This window comes from Haemaphysalis longicornis, unplaced genomic scaffold (assembly GCF_048455015.1).
Source record: "Haemaphysalis longicornis isolate Haplotype H1 unplaced genomic scaffold, Haemaphysalis longicornis Haplotype H1 scaffold_16, whole genome shotgun sequence".
NCBI classification, from domain to species: Eukaryota; Metazoa; Arthropoda; class Arachnida; order Ixodida; family Ixodidae; genus Haemaphysalis; species Haemaphysalis longicornis.
This window is the reverse complement of record NW_027526266.1, coordinates 10,342,531-10,355,777: the sequence shown is the minus strand read 5'-3', so window position 1 is coordinate 10,355,777 and position 13,247 is coordinate 10,342,531.

Below are 13,247 nucleotides of genomic sequence, written 5' to 3'. Positions count from 1 at the left end.
GGGAGCTCGGGGCTTGTCGGTGCGGCCGTGGCCGTAAACTGCGTTTTTCTGCGTGTCTTCGGGTGGCAGCTTTTCTCGTCCGTTTTCGTTTCCGGGCGCGCTGATACGTATCCTAATCGTGCTCTAAATCAGAAATGCGCCTGCCCCCAGGCACAATGAAACGTTCGCGTAGATTGACGTCCGTTCGTATCCAGATCACTGTCCGCTTGTTCACAGATGCTCGATGCTGGCGTTTGTTTTTTGTTGTTCCAGATACTAGAAACTTCGTTAAGAGGGTGTTCGTCTCGTTGAGTTTCGGTGAATTTCAAATCTGCTTCATTTTATTGTGTGTGTGCCGTGGGATTCACTTCGTCAGACCTGAACTTGACAGTGTTTACGCCGTTGCGTTGGTTGCGCCGCTTCCGTCGGCGATTGTGTTCGTGTAGCTCGTCGCGTGCTTGATGCATGTGGGGGCGTAGTCGTCTGGTTTGTCCGGTGGCGAGCTGCGCTGTGTAGGGATGGCATAGTTCGGCGCGTTGAGGACGTTGCTTGAATTGACGCGTGCGTTGCGTATGGTGCGGGAGCCGTTTGGCTTTTCGTTTAGTGTGCGGTAGCGGGGCGTTTTCGTAGGGTGGCATGGCTGATCGGTCAAAGTCGTTGCGGCTCCGTGCTCGCAGTCGCCGTGGTTGTTTCGGAAGTGAAACCGTTGTGGTGGGGAAGCGGGCGTAGTTCGTGCCATCCGTTCGGTCCCACATTCTTCGGCGTCGCAAGCGTGACTTCATCGTCAGGGCATTCGATGCTTCGTCTAGATCGGGTTCATTCGTTGCCGTTCTTGCCGTGTCCGTGTCGTCGCTCAAGACCTCGTCTTTTGCCCGTTGTTTCGAGAATGCTATAATCGCTATCTCTCCCATACAAGCAGGATCCGTTTATCGCGAGTCCGCTTGCTCGCGGTTGCGTCCTCTTGTACGAAATCGTGTTTGTCGTGTGAGTCTCGATCGGAGCGCGGGTGCGGGTGATCTTGTTAATTCTGGGTCGGACATGCCGCGTGCGCTGGCCGTGTCTTTGCTCGTTGACGGACCTACTTGCACGAGTGTCATGTCGTTCGTCCGCTGGACTCGGGAGGGAGCAGCGGGTGTCGGAGAGCTCGTACTTTCCGGTAGGGTTGAACCGCGTGCGCTGGGTCTTTTGTTGTTTGCGGCCAGGTGATTTCTGCGGTTGTAACATTCGCTGGCCAAGTCCGGACAGCACCTGCAGTGGGAGCGGAGGATGTGGGGAACAGCAGTTTCCTCCGTGTGTGCTGCAGCTTCGTGGGGTTCCGTGCGTTGTGCATTTCGTTCTCCGTGGTCAGCTCCACTGGTTCAAGTTGGATGTCGTTCGTCACTTCTGGTGCGTTTCGTGCGCTGTGCGTCTCGTTTTATCTATGAAACTCCCCTATAATTGGGGTGCGGTCGTTCGCCACGTATGGTGCATTTCGGGCGCCGCGCGTCTTGCTCGCTTGTCGTGGCCATATCCACCAATCCGGATGCGATGTCGTTGGTTGCGTGGAGCCGCGCCGGGACAGCACGTGCGGAAAATGTACGTACCGGCTCCGTTGCGTTCCGTGGTCTCAGCGTTCCGTTCGTGTACGTCTGTACCGGAATAGCGGGTGCCAGGAACGTGGTGCCTTCTGGCTCGTGCACGCTGTGTACGTTGCGCGTCTCGTTGCTCGTTGCTGGAATGACCTGCGCGTGGGCGATGTAGCTCGTGGGCGATGTAGCAGAGCAGCGTGTATTCGTGATCTCGTCAGAAATGCACTGACCTTCGATGCGTCTCCGTAATCGTGGTGATTACCTGGGAAAGGTCCGGTGAGCACGCAATCACAATTTTGCATGCGTCGTCTCGTTCATGTGCGTGCCGTCGTGCATTCTGCCTGTGCTCGGATCTCGTGCAGTCCAGGTACCGGGGAAAACGTGCGGCCGACTCTCGCCAGTTGTCTCAGAAAACTTTCTCGTTCATCACGCAGCCTTCTGCTCTCAAACAGCGCCGCTTGCAGGGTCATCTGCCGTTTGTTGTCGGAGGCAGCCTGAAGTAGCGTTGGGACATTCGTTCGTTTGGAGAGATGGCGACGTTCTTCGTTGTCCTCTAGAAGACGCAAGATGATGTCGTCCTTACGGCCAGAGCAGGGTAGCCCTCGTAATCGTAGTGCGCTCACGAACTGCTGTTTCTTCGTAGAGCATAGGACGTAGCGCTTCGTTGAAGTCAGCACTTTGTCGACCACCGCTGGCGTGGAGTGCATCGGTGCCCTATGTCTGCGTGCTGCACTCTCATAGTCGTGGTGCGGTCCGTCCATGTTGTTCGTCCGTTCGTCCTCCCGTCGCCTTAAATCATGATCCTGTCGACTGCAACATCTTAGCTAGGTCGTGGCTCGAATGAAAGGCTAAACAGAAAAAAATAAAATGTTTAACTAATTAGAAATACTGAGATTACATATACATAAGGACAGAGGAGCCCGAGAAGAAAACGTCTTACACGGTGCATTGTCGTAGGGCTTCCCACTGCGCAAAGGCACGTACACGGGAGAGAGCGAAACGGGACGTACGCACTCGCGTTTTGAATCGCGGGCTGAATCGCGGCTGAATCGCGGGGCAGTTGACCAGTTGTAGAGAGGGCGCATTATGTACATGAAGCTACTTAACGGTGACCCCAGTAGCTCCCATGTGTACAGCGGGGCGTGATATTAAGTTGCAATAATGAGTTATCTTTATGACGGACACAGACAGATAGACTGACAGGCCAACATTGTCGCGCTCAAGTGGCCAAAGAAAGACTATCGTCTTTAAAGCCATCTGGAAAGAGACGCTGCCGCCGCTGTTCCGAATTCTGCGAACATTGCGCAACCGTACCCCTCGCAACCGCCGCCAGCCCGCAAAGTAAGAGATAAACAGAAAGACGAAAACCGGCTAGCGCGCGAAAAGCCAAAGAGGGAGGTCCCGCCGCGAAAAAGGGACAGGACGGGCACTACGCGTCGTTGTGTATACAGTTGAGCACGGATATATCGAACACGGATATATCGAATTATTGTCTATATCGAACAGTGCAAACATCCCCTTGAAAATCCCATGCAAAAGAATAGGGCTGTTGTGCGCGTGTATCGAACACCTGATCACGGGCAAATTCGATATCGAATTCCGCGCCGAAGGCTCCCCTGAAAGTTCGCGTCCTCTGATGGGGTGGAGTTGATGATAAAGTTGACTCATTACAGGCGCTGCCTGGCTTGGTGAGACAGAGGCGGAGTCCGCGGCATTATGTCGCTTCGATGGCCTTCAACAGCTGTTTTCACGCTAGCACGAGGGGCAGCTTCATGATAGCTAGAACGCGGATAGTGGTTGGGGCGAAAGGACATAAAAGAGCACAAGAAATTGACCGGAGGCACTCTTTTTCTGTGACTGAGCTGTTTGGTGGCTCGTGCAGGGGGACCGATGCGGCGTTGTATGTTTGTTTTATACAAAGCATTTATTTCGGAGCAACGAAGGCGGGAATTCGTCGGGTGCAGGCTGCTGAAAAGATGTTGGTTGAAAAGGCGTTCGGAATTCCTCGCAGTAGTTTTGAGGGCGATGCACCCATCAACGTTAACGTAAAGGCGAATGCAGCACAACCCGCCCCGGCTATTCCGGAGCGTGTCGGGTGCAAAGCGACTTCGTTGCACGCCTCCAGATGGGGGAGGTGTTCGGTTCGGATACTGAAGATAACGGCACGCACTGCCTGACAACGTTCCCAACCGCCTACTGCAGCCGAGGTTACGTCAGCGTTATTCGCCTCTGTTGTGGCACAGTGTACAGCGTTGATTTTCTCATTTGTGTGTGTTTGTAATCTTGAAGACAATTTGGCGAACTCTACGACGCAGAAGAAAAAACAAGCGAAGCTCAAAGACATTGCAATGATAATTAAAGTGCGGTGGTCATCATGCTGCGATTCGAATTTGCCGTGCTTTGACGGTCAAAGCGGTAAATTACCGTTTACCACGACTTCAGAAAACTCTCAGTAATGTGCTGAGTTGTCAGATAATCTTCAGATACGCCTATATTATATATCGAATTATTGATATATCGAATTTTTTCACAATCCCCTTGGAGTCTGATATATCCGTGTTCGAATGTATTTCCGTTAACAACTAGGCCAAAACTAATACGGGTCTGATCTTACTAATTTTTCTATGCGTGTGTGTGCGGTTAACCAGAGCGCCCGACACAAATTTGCTGCACCTGGCGACGCGCCGACGGTGGGCCCGATTCGCGCCTCGGTCAGCCAACCCGCGGCAGACGTGTCGCAACTGGCGGCACACGGCGCCGCCGAGTTTACTCTCCTTTTCCCATCGAGACGGCCGCACCAAATCATGCTTGGGACGACCGGCCCGCGAAAGACACGCAGCGACGAGTAGACTCTGGAGACGGCGCCAACGGCGCCGCTGAGTCGCCTCCCCTTTCCCATTCGTGGCTCGGCTGACGCAATCACTTCGCCTGCATTCGCCGGATTCAAACTGCGGCCAGTGATAGTCCTGATTGGAAAGATTCGAACTGCACGCGGCTGCGGCGGAACCCCGGGGGTATAAAACCAGCCCTGAAGCAGCGGCTGTGCGGCGGCATTTCATCGCAGGCACTGAGTTGAGAAGTGCCTTTGTGCGAGCCATGTAATGCTCTTGCTACCTTTGTATATATCGTATATGAATGCAGCTTAAAATCCCCGTCGGCTCGACAACTTCATCGCTCTCCTCTGCGCCGCGTCGATGGCGGACTGAGCAGGGCAACGTCGCAACATCCATGCATCTGTATTGTTAACCTGTGGCTTTTGTATCTATGTTGTACAACGCGCCCCGTATGTAACACCCCCTGTGGGGTCTTTAAGGAAATAAAGTGAAGTGAATCGAACAGTGGTGACTGAGCTAGAATGGCCCAGTCCCAACAGTGTGTGTGTGTGTGTGTTCGGGGGGGGGGGGGATGGAGAGGGTATCGGTCGCAGTCGAGGGCCGCAGTGCACCCAGTTTCTGCCGGTACTTGGCAGCAGTTACAGCAGCGTAGAACTGCTCTGCCGTGCTTTGTGTACTCGAGAACAAAGTTTGTAGACGCATTTTTCGGAGGCGTGATAGCTTGCACTGACGTCACTGTATTGCCGTGTTGGTGGGTTGGTTGCAGTGGAAATCTGCAGCTCTTATCTCGAGCAACGCGGATGAAGCTGAAAGCGATCGATCAAATGTGCAATCCACATGTTTTACGAGACGTTCCAAGATAGGAGCTTAAGCGACAATCCCGGCGTCTGGCGTTGGCGTTCATCAATTCAAAACAATTCCTTCACGAGGCCACTCACAGTGCGAGCTTAAACTCCGCGGTATAGTTGCTAGCGAGGGGTGGTCGCCCCGCATGTAAACAGTAGTGAACGTAGGGAAATAACAACCACCGAAATTCACCATCATCGTCAACGCCCTCATTACACGGTGGCATAAACGAGAAGCGGTGAATCGGGTTTCCACTCGAAAGTAAAGCCATTCGAAAGCAAAACGCTCCTCCAGCGGCAAGATGACAGAGCTCTTCGACAAAATATGCGAGGCTAAACAAGGCGCCGCACGCGTTGAACTGGATATTATGATGTCCGATTAACAACTCACAAACGTGCTTAGGTGTACTCGGATATTTTATTTCCATTGCTGGGGCAAATTCCACCGCCGCGCCTGCACGCCGTAGTGCACGGTGGGGCTATATGCTCACTTGTAAATTGAACTACACAAGACCATATTACTAGCGAACCTGAGCAAAATGTTTCAAAACGGGAACCTAATAAAACCATATGGGCGCACGTACATCAGCCAAACTGTCGCTTGAATACGCACAGCTAACGTTACAAACCACGCAGTCGGTTTGACGCGAGTTACGTAAATTAACTGCGACTGTTGAAATGAGCGGTTCGGCTCACGAAACGACTACACAGCGTGACATGCGTCTACGGAAACTTCTGAAGACCGAAAAAGAGAGACTTCAGTACGCCTAGTTCGTGCGTTGTTAGCAGCCTCCACCACCTCTCCCCTAAAACAATTGGAAGAGAGCAAGCGCAATGAAGCCGCCACGCGTTCACAGGACGCGTCAACAAAAATAACTGCGGCAGTCAACAAGTCCCACCAGAGCAGAGCAACTGCGGCCGCGTTTCCAGCCGGGCCCTCACCCCCTCCTTTTTCCCTCTTCACCGTGACCCCTTTGCGAGCGACCGCCGAAAAACGCTTACAGCGCCAAACAGGGACCGGGAAAGGAGGGAGGTGCAGTTTTCGTTGTGTAATTTTATCATGCTTGACAGTTAAGGTGCAAAGCGGCACCGCTAAATGTTTGCGACTCGTACACGCGCGTCCAGACTCGAGCTCGTGATAAAACTTGTTTGCACTACTGTACTCAGGAGTGCATATACTCATGAATACACAGTACTCATGAGTACACAGTATTCATGAGTATTGTACTCATGAGTGCTGTGTACTCATGAGTACTGTATACTCATGAGTACTGTGTACTCATTGATTACTGTGTACTCACGAGTACTGTGTACTCATGAGTACTAATACTCATTAGTACTCAAACTCATGAGTACTCATACTCATGAATACTGTACTCATGAGTACTCACACTCATGAGTAGTGTACTCATGAGTACTGTACTCACGAGTAGTGGACTTACCCCTGTACTCACTCGTCATCGTACTCACTGTTTTTTTCTGGGTGTGTCATCACTCATCATCGTGCTCACTCGTGAGTTTGAGTACAAATGAGTACAAATGAGTGTACTCACCAGTGAGTACGCCGACCTATGTACACAGGCCGCACTTCGGCCGCACCTGCATGCCCTCAAAGAGGAGTACGACAGTCGTAGAAGTCTTGATACACTTGGCCTCGAGGACCGACGCATTTCTTCTGGTAACGAGAGCTTCATCAGTTGAAAGTCCATTAGGTGGCCGTCGATGTTGACGACGACCCCTTGCACGTGCTTTCGGGCGCAACTACGCTACGTAGGAAGAAATGGACATTTTCCACGCCCACAATCTGCGCATGCGCTTGCAGGCCTCGCCATTACTCTTGGTGACTCGCTCGTATCGCAGACACCGCTTCTGACGGATGAAATATGGACGCATGTCCTAACTACAAATACATACTGGTTCGCATTTGGAAGCTGCTGCAAATGCGTAAAGTCATCGGACGGTCAACCACTGGAATAAGAAAACGTCCCAAATTTTGTCAACAGCGCACTCAAAGAGCGGCCTTGTGCGAGAAGTAAGATAAGCGGGGCGCGTTGTGCTTTCAAAGAAAGCCTCTTTACTATCACCATTTGCGTGCTCCATGATTATCAATATTGCAAGAAAGAGTCACCAGTAACCATGGCTGAAAGAGCTACCAACTGGGCTTTCCGTATTTTCCGCTACGAGCTGTTTTCCACCCCTGCAAAAGGTCCATTGCATGTTGCTTGGGCCCGAGGATAATTTGCTGAACCTTAGCGCATGCCTCCACGTTTATTAGAGCTGGGGTTTTAGTACGTAAATATTCTGCATCGGCCAAAACCACACCAGGTCTTGCTTGATGGCTTCGCAGTAATTCCCACCACTGTCGTAAGGGCCCTCATGACCGTGCACAGGCCCATTTTCTCGACATCCCGTTCCTTGGAGGAAAATAACCAGAACTTGGCTGCATAGTAAGAGTTGGAGCAGCGAGGGTGGGCGTTTTATCGCCGTAAAATAAATGTTTTTTCAGAGGCTCTTTACCTAAGAGGCGCATGTCAGTGTACCTGCAATCTCTAGTTTGCAGCCCACAAAAAGTTGTTTTTCTCTGAAAAAGCGCGCATGGCAGACTTCCCAATGCAATCGCCGAACTCTGCGTTCAATTTAAGCAATTTTATTGCCTGTCCCGACAGAATTAGCTGTCACTACAATTGGATTGAGCAGGAATCCACACAACAAACAAAATGCAAAGTCTAAATTACCAACGCGTCCAACGTGTCCTTCATCGCCCCCACGGCCTCATGGGGGCGCTGATCCTTAGCCCCACAAAAATGGCACTCCCAAACTTGCTCTAACGAACAGCGACCGCAGCGAGCTCTAAATTTAAATTTTGCAATCCTACGTACCAGTACCAGAGATTTTAACCACGACTTCTGCGAATAAACTGATGTACGCAGGTGAAGATAGAAACTCGTACGAATTAAAAGAGGTGCATCGTGTTATTCAAATTGCAAAAGGAAATCTCATGGCCACTACCTGTCACGTGCTCAGACGAATGGGCTGCGCTTTTTCCAAGACTCAGACGCTCCACCAGCGGATTGCTGCAAGCTTCCGATCAAACGTGATTATTGGCTTTGAGAACATACATAATATTATAAATCAACGTCGTCGTATAACCCGCATTCGCTGTCTTCGGGCGATTTTACGCTACACAAACCAGACGTCTGCTATCTAGAAGTGGTAGGTAACGCGAAACGGGAGATGTAAACTGTTGCGACAACTTACCACCAGCAACATGCACTCACTTGCGCATCCATCACTGCTGCGATACCAGCCATAGCAGATGAGACAGCAAGCGTTCTCACCGCAATGACTGCAACAAGCCGACCCCCCATTACCCGTCTCCCGGCAGGCGTGGCAGCATTACCTACCTGGCGTGTGCACTGTCCTTTTCGCCCTTCGCCTTCTCATAGTCAGTTCCAGCTTCCAGAACATAAATGTTATCTAGATCCATAGACATGCGTCATTCTAGGGGAATAAGGCGGCTCACGCTTTAGCTCGCACGTATGCCTAGAGTGTGTTTCTAGACCCGCCGCCAACATCCTGCAGAAGACAGTGACACTGTTCCGCGCACATACCACGAAATCTGCTCCAATCATGGCTTTCTGGGCGGACTCTCCCGCCGCCTAATGACAAGATAATCAAAAGCGAGCCTGGTGGCTTGAAAGTCTTTTAAACCATGACTTTCCTTAACCGCAGTTTTTTTAATGCCACCCTTCGTAATTTCTGTCCTGCCGCTTGCCCCAACCTTCACCCATGCTGCACAATTAACGACATTGTTTGGGTATGCACCCAATCCTGCGCCCCCTCTCCTCACCTCTACATGATTCTCCGAGCAGTTGGATGGCGTTCTGGCAAGCCCGGACCCGTGCGACCAACAATTAATAAGTAGTCTACATGCCCCTTACGTCGCACCAGCCCCGTGATTCCTGAACAGCCGCACCCTCTCAAGGCCGGAAACGAAGAATGACAATGTTACTTTACACTTACGCAAACTAACGTTTTTTCGTCTTTTTACGCTGTATTTTTTGCTGTATATAGCTTCTAGGAAACCATATTGCCCCCAACCGTACATTGGGTTTGTTTATTTATGTTTTGTTTTTACCGCCTGGCTGCGCTCCTCTTTGTTGTCTGCGGGCCAAGTGAAGCACGTGTTCCATTATTTAGTTTCTTCCGCACCTGTTATCGCTTTTGAGGAAGGGCGTTTCGAAATAACGTCAATACCATAAATTACTCATTTTTGACCTACAGTGTATTGGATTTATTTAGACAGTACGCGAAACACTCGCACCCAAAGATTCATCCCCGCAGTGCAGGCACCGCGGTATTCGATTGAAGTCACTCGCCTGGAGACGTCACTTTCTTGACTGCTGCTTCTCCGCCTGTGCACCTTGGAGTTGTTAAGGGAGGACAAGTTCGCTCCAATAAACGCGTTTTTTTGCGTCAAGACAACTGCGTAATTTTTGGCCTCAAGACAATTTAGAAAACAACAGTAAGTGGACTCTATAGAATAGCCCTGCAATAAATATTACGAAGCAAACAATGTCATTGTATCCCTTACGTGAAAAAAACTCGAGCTAACATTTATTTTTTTCAATCGCTGAAAATTTGATGTGGTTTAAATTGAGAAAAAATGTTGCAAACTAGTCACGTCAGCAAATTTGCATAACTGTGTGACGCCCTATTTCAGTCATTTCACACGGGCATGCACTAACTGCGCTTTTACACTTACCGGCCCGGGGAAGAAAACTACATTTTTGCGCCGAAATAATAAAAATAAATACCGAGCCAAATGCACCAAAAAATGTAGACCATAAACTGGCGATAATATTGAGGAAAAAAAGAAACCGAAACGCGCAGAATGTTGTAGCTAACATAGCTGAAACATATAGGCTTAATATTTGCCAGACGACATTTGCTATTTGTTGGGCCTGAATTGGTATTTCTATATTACTAACCGTCATTGTGCACATAGTTTTTTAGCGATTTAATTGCTTATGATATACCTTTTTGTTCAAGGTTTGTATGGTACTTCGGTGTATCTGCGTGCGAAACACACGAAGTATTAGGAGTCACATAGCTAACTTATTTTGCCTTTTTACCAAAGTATTTTTTTAAAAGACAAGAAAAATGTGTTCGTACTTTACATATATACTTATGGATGATTGAGGCCGCAAGAAGTGGTAAAAGGAACAAATCTTTACAAAATGACTAGACATTACGTACAGTCGCGCTCACTATGACCTACACCGCTCATTAGTATTCAGAAGATTATATCATCAAAACAATGACTATGGGCATATACGTTAGGATAAGGCTTGATTTATTAGGACGTTGCTCTCCTAATGCGGACTTGGTCTTTAACCCCGGGTGCCAGACAAAGGTCATATAAAGCTGTGAATACTAATGAGCGGTGTAGGTCATAGTGAGCGCGACTGTACATTGATAAGACCGCTGTGGCCAGAACCAATAAAACAGCTTCCATTTTCATAGGTGCCCAGGAGGGTTCCAAGAGGACAGACACCTGCGTTTGAATCCCACTTTGCAACAATCTATCAATGTTTGTACAGAAAGGTACTTAAGAAAAAAATCCCCCGGAGTGTAGGTCATATGAAAAGTGTGTTTACAATCATCTCTACGTAGTTTATTGATGTAACTGGCCCAGGTCTGTATTTTAGAGAAAACGAAAACACGACTGACATCATTTACGCCTGTGGCTTTCATTTTGAACTCTTTGTTTTTGTGAACCCTTTGCGAGGCTGCAATAAATATCAAAAAAGAGTTATATATATATATATATATATATATATATATATATATATATATATATATATATATATATATATATATATATATATATATATATATATAGCGAATCAGAAATGGGAAATGAGGGGATCGGTGAATTAAGACAGAATAAGGGTTGACAGTCAGGAAAACCTCGGAAAGCAAAGGGGGGGAATCCGGCGGGTCATAGAAACAGATGAAGAAATTTTTGAGTCAGAAAAAAAGTGGTGAAAAAATGCCCGCCGGGTGGGATCCGAAGCCACGACCTCCAGAATACCGCTCTGGTGCGATAACCACTACGATACCGGCGGGGCGGTTCCCCCACCATTTTCTTGGGTATTTATGTTAAGGTATGTTTTTCCTGCACTTGGGGGTGGTAGCTAGCGCCGCTCGGACTACTCGGGGTGAAGGGGACCTTCTTTTTCCCCCGGGCCGTAACTCAAGTGTCTACGACAAGTAGAGAGTGGTCCACCAGCGTTGAACCATCTTAAGCTACCTTTGGCACCAAGACTGCCAGAACTGGGCCCTCGCTATGCATGTAGTGAATTAGAAATGGGAAATGAGGGGCTCGGTGAATTAAGACACAATAAGGGTTGGCAGTCAAGAAAAGCTCGGAAAGCAAAGGGGGGAATTCGGTAGGTCATACAAACAGGCGAAGAATTTTTTCAGTAAGAAAGAAAGTGGGGAAAAATGTCCGCCGGGTGTGATCTGGTATTCTGGAGGTAGGTGGTTCGGATCCCACCCAGCGGGCATTTTTTCACCAAAACCTGTTGACTAAAAAAATTCATCTGTTTCTATGACCTACCGGATTCCCCCCTTTGCTTTCCGAGGTTTTCTTGACGGCCAACCCAAATTATGTCCTAATTCACCGAGCCCCTCATTTCCCATTTCTAATTCGCTACATGCATAGCGAGAACCTCTGTTCTGGCAGTCTTGATGTCAAAGGTATCTTAAGAGGGTTCAACGCTGGTCGACCACTCTCGACATGTCGTAGACACTCGAGTGACGGCCCTGGGGAAAAAGAAGGCCCCCTTGACCCCGAGTAGTCCGAGTGGCGCTAGCTACCACCTCCAAGTGCAGGGGAAAAATGCCTTAACATAAATACCCAAGAAAGCGGTGGGGGAAGAGCCCCGCCGATTGAATAGTGGCTATCGCACCAGACATGGTATTCTGGAGGTCATCGGTTCGGATCCCACCCAGCGGGCATTTTTTCACCACAACCTGTTGACTCAAAAAATTCATCTGTTTCTATGACCTACCGGATTCCGCCCTTTGCTTTCCGAGGTTTTCTTGACTGCCAACCCTTATTCTGTCTTAATTCACCGAGCCCCTCATTTCCCATTTCTAATTCGCTACATGCATAGCGAGAGCCTCTGTTCTGGCAGTCTTGGTGTCAAAGGAATCTTAAGAGGGTTCAACGCTGGTCGACCACTCTCGACATGTCGTAGACACTCGAGTCACGGCCCGGGGTGAAAAGAAGGCCCCCTTGACCCCGAGTAGTCCGAGTGGCGCTAGCTACCACCCCCAAGTGCAGGGAAAAACATACCTTAACATAAATACCCAAGAAAGTGGTGGGGGAACAGCCCCGCCGGTAGCGTAGTGGTTATTGCACCATACCGGTATTCTTGACTGCCAACCCTTATTCTGTCTATATATAAATATATATATATATATATATATATATATTTAGATATATATATATATATCTATATATATATATATATATATTTATATATATATATATATATATATAGCGAATAAGAATAAGAAATGAGGGGCTCATTGCAAATAAGACAGAAACATGAATTGGCAGTCAAGAAGACCTCGGAAAGCAAAGGGGAGGATGTAGTAGCTCAAGATAAAGAATTTGAAAATAAGAAAGTGGAGAAAAAATGCCCGCCAGGTGGGATCCGAACCCACGACCTCCAGAATACTGGTCTGGGGTGATAACCACTACTCTACCGGCGGGGCAACATTGGCCTCCACTTTCTGGGATATTTATGCCCAGGTGTTTTTGTTTCCTGCGCTTGGGGGTGGTAGCCAGCGCCATGCGGAATACTCGGGGTGAAGGGGACCTTCTTTTTAATATAAATAGATAAATAAAGATATATATATATATATATATATATATATATATATATATATACTTGAGAAAATGGTAGACGCACGATTAAAAACAAAAACAGTGGTTTACTGACGTT